Below are 4,694 nucleotides of genomic sequence, written 5' to 3'. Positions count from 1 at the left end.
AAACTACCCATCATGCGGAAGGGAAAAAAAATCCAAAAAACCCAGATAAGAACTCCCAAAATAAATTTTAACAAAATTTCTTAATCAAAGCAACACGTTTTCAAAATAGGTAATCAAAATGCTGGGGTTAGAAATTATTAGTTTCTGCATATGTCAGCAAAACACACTGAATCCCACTGTACAATATTCTGTTTCAATACACAGCACTCAATCGCCAGTTGGAACCAGTACAGTTTTCATCCTTTTTTTCTGGCCCATAGACTTGATAAAACTTAATAATATACTAAGATATATCTTCTATTTTTCCAAATAAGGCAGATGTCCAAACATTTTATCACTCTATTTGACATACATGAATGAATATTTAACAGATATATTATATAAAAAAGTAAAAAAAAAAATCAAAGTAGATAAAATGTCCAGCTATCCAGAGATTGGTATCTGGGAGAATTTAGCTTTTCAAATGTTCAAAGGCATAAAAAAATTCCCTTGTTTGCACATTCCAGGTCTTAATCCATAGTCAGACAACTAGATTTATTTTCCTACAGCTTCCACCCCTCTTATGAAGCAACTTTAAGAACAAAAGGCTATGAGTTACAGAAATTTAAAGGCTAAGAGTTGGGAGGTTTTTTTGGGTTGTGCCTGTAGTACTATTCTGATACCTGAGCCTACAGTTCATTTGATGAATTATTGTTATGACAATTTAGGATTCTCAGAACACCTGCTAAAGTGCATCAAAATCCACCATCAGGGAGGAGGATGCAGTTTTATCCATATAGTCTTTGCTAGAAATTTCAGTGACCTTTAATTCTTACAGTGTCTTCAGAGAGCAGGATGTGCCAGATTCTTCTAGCTCATGGTGAAATTACAATGGAAAATGTTTGCTGTTGTAGCTGGAGAAAAAAGTTGCTGCAGCCAAATATCTGTGCCCTTTGTATCAATTTAGACTGTTTCTAAGCTTATACAATTGCTTTCTCTATACATTCTCACATGAATTATATGTCTGCTTGCAGTTTTTATTTTTTACCTCTGTTATCTTAAGAAACTGCTGAAATTTTTTTCTTTACCTCTGTAAACATCTTTCCTTCAAAAATTAGTTCAAGCTCAGGGAAGAGGAAAATCTCAAAGGGCAGATCAATTTCATTCTCCAAGCTCATGGCTAAATACTATCTATCTAGGCCGTAGTTAGATGGGGTCTGAGTTTTGCTGCAGTTTTGTTCATCTTTAAACAGTTTGCATTGACAAAAAAGACATTAGCATCTCTCATCTGACTGCATTAATTAAAAGGTCCAGTTCTGTTTCCAAGGGATTAGTCTGACTGAAGCCTATCTTCCAGAGAAGAATCAGGCTTCATATCAGTGTAGCAAGAATCTACCACTACCTGTTGCGATTGCTGCAGTAGCTATTTAAAAATATGTGCATTACGACAAGTCATCATCCATCCCTGGCTTTTCGGTTTATTTTTTCTCCATAGACTTTGATTTTTTTTTCCTTTTTTTTTTTCTTTTTTTTTCCTGGATTTTTGTTGTTGTTGTTTTGGGGGTTTTTGTTTGTTTGTTTGTTTGGAATTTTTTTTGCTTGCAAGGCTTCTTCTTCACCTACCCCTAAATGATCTCCAGGAACTTTGTGATAGGGAAAAATTGGTTAAAAGGAGGGAAACAGAGGTTGAAATTATGTGGGGTTTTTTTTGTTTGTTTTTTGTTTTTTGTTTTTTTTTTTTTTTTTACTGCTCCCAGGGTGCATGGAAGAAGTACCTAAGTCCTCTTCTACTTTCCCAGCTATTTTACTAATCCTCAGCCCACTTACCCTCAGGCACTGATCCCCAGAGCCCCCTGCGGTCTGCCAGGAATAACAAACACAAATTTGATGCTGATCCATCTTCTAACTCTCTCTTGCTCTCTTCTGTAAATGTAAATCCCAGTGTGTATCATATAGTTCAGGAGAAGATGCAGCAGTGACCAGTTGCCCTCATGGGCATCAAATCTTTGATTTGGATCTGGGCATAGGGGGATAATTAATGCCTGTTTGGGTGGGGAAGAGAAATTGCTGGGGGGGGTGGGTAGCAATGAAAAAAAGAAGTATTATCACTGATTTTTGACTGCATAGATGTAAAAAATGGGATACATTTTCCCTTCTAAGTAGCGAGCACAGAATATAAATTTGCATCAATCTGTCGTGGTGTCTGAAAATGTTTTATTTTATCAATGTGTCAAACAAATTTATTTCCTTCCTTCCTGCCTGCCTGCCTGCCTTTTTCCTTTGCATTTTTTCCTTTATTTTTAGATGTTCTGTAAATGCAAATAACTTTGTAGTGCAAAGCTCTTCTGTGGAAGAAAGCTAATGCTCTTCAGGTTGATATGTTGAGACTCAAATAATTTTTCATATTTTCTGACTTTGCCATAATTGCTCTAGAAGTCAACAATACAAACTTGAAGTAGATATTCGTGTCTTCCAGTTTCTGATTGAGGCTCTTTGATAGCGAAAAGATATAGTTCTATACTGCTGCTACAAGAGTGGAATGTATATAAGTGATATTAATTAATGGGGGTACAACATTTCCTTACTGCTCAAGCAGATGTGTGCTTTTCAATCCCTCTTGGTTGGTAGAAACAAACAATTCTTGACCTCTATGGGCACACAGAAGAACACTTAACAAGAACGTTGCTGAAGCTTGGAGGAAAATAAAACTGTCCCTGGATTTTTGTATATGAAGGACAATAGACTTTAAAATAACAAAAAATAGACTCATTCGAAATACCCAGATGTAAGCTAAAGAGAAACAAACAAACAAACAAACAAAACTGCAGCAAATTCTTTTTCATATAGGCTTTATCTATAACATTTAGACCTTCTTGATGAAGGGCTGAGTTTTATCAAATAAAACTGGAGACAGACTGTCTCACTCTTCAGGAAATTTTCAGTCTCTTCCATTCTTTTCTTAGGGACATTTGGCTATATAGTAATTTGCTCGGAGTCTTGTGCACTGAGATCATTTAACTTGCCTAGTTGCTAAACAAACTCAAAATACAGACTCGAAATGATAAGAGAACAAGCAGTGTAATAAAACACCAAATTGTTAGTACAGTGCTAGCTAGTGTCTGTTTCATAAGGTGTCTGTGGTCCTCTGAGTAGAGCATAGGGGTAAACAAGGTATGGATGGAGTAATTTTGCTCCTAGTGAATTAGAATCAACTCATTTTCGTCTTAAATAAAACCCAGCACTTCAGAATTACCATAAATGCAGATAATAAGAAGGTATGAAATCCATTTCTAAAATATACAACAGAAAGAAAGGGTGGAGACAAAGCTCCCCTGTTTTAATGGTTTGTGTTGCACAACAAAGCTATCAGAACAAAAATCTGTACTGATAAGCAAAATTAAATATATATGTGAAAGGCAAAATTCATTTTAAGACTAGCTTTTGAATTGTCATAAAAATTGATGATGGCAGGATATGTGGGATTTGTTCCCACCTATCACTAATCCATAGCTTTGCAAAGAACTGAAAAGCCTGCTTTAACGTGGTAGACACTGAGTTATTCAAACTTCTTGCTTTCACTTAAATGACATATTGACATGTAAGCAATGAGACTTCTCTCTGTTTTTCCCTCTAACCACAGCCCATGTGTAAAACCAGGTAGCAGAAATTTTAGCTCACATCTCTATTAAATTGGGTAATGACTATTCACCATGCAGTTTTTGGCAAGTACAGACAGGGCAACTGTTCAAGAAAAACAAGAAATTTCCTTCTGTATATGAACTGCTCATAAACACTTGAGCCCTGGCACTTTTTACTCAAACTCTGCAGGTCTCAGATGCCTAGTATTAATAGAGACTGCTAATTACAAGCAGTGTGGTTAAAGCAAATGCTTAGCCATACAGAACATTAATTGACACTGTTGTCGGGGAGAATGGAGGGCTGTGTGTGTGGGGAACAGTTTTACCTGTGAGAAGGCTCAAGTCACTGCAGTTTTTGCTGGGTTTATTCATATTTTCCCAAAGCAAGTCTAGATTTAGACGACATTCTCTGCCTTAGAAGACTAAAGAGGGAACTGTGATTCCTTTCTGGCTCCCATGGTTCAAGGTGGGAGGTAGTCTGATAAAAGCTTATTCCCATCAAGTTTCCACAGCCATGCTGGCCAGGCCTTTGGGGGTGTGAAGTCAAAGTTCAGTTCACTGCCTGTGCTGTAGCTCTGCTACTCTACATTCCTGCCTCATGTATTGTACCTCCTGGCCCCGTGCTTCAGTTGGCTGTGCTGGGCATCAAAGCAACAAAACCCAACCAAACATGATGTCCTTTTCCTGTCTGAGTTGTTCAAAAGGTTTGTGCTAGTGCTTTCCTTTATATGTCTCATGTTTCTCATCTCAGAACACAGCACAAAGCACAAAGCTTGTCTGTGGAACAGATTTATTGGCTTGTTCTGGCTGCTTCCTACCTAAGAGGCTGCCATTTTAACTTTTGACAAGACTTGGAATCCCATTCAGTCAATCTACCAGCATTTAGGATGAAATTAAGGATGATAGGAGGACCTTGGGTCAATAGGCAGGAGACTGTTAAAAATGAGTTAACCAAAAAGAAAGTATAAGACAGGGTCATATACATCATATGACCTTTACATATGTATATATACCTGTGTATATATGTACATATATACACAGAGGAAAAGCTGTTATATGTGATCACAAAGAACTTAC

This window comes from Sylvia atricapilla, chromosome 1, assembly GCF_009819655.1.
Source record: "Sylvia atricapilla isolate bSylAtr1 chromosome 1, bSylAtr1.pri, whole genome shotgun sequence".
NCBI lineage: Eukaryota > Metazoa > Chordata > Aves > Passeriformes > Sylviidae > Sylvia > Sylvia atricapilla.
The sequence above is the reverse complement of the archived record's forward strand: the minus strand, read 5'-3'. Positions refer to the sequence as shown.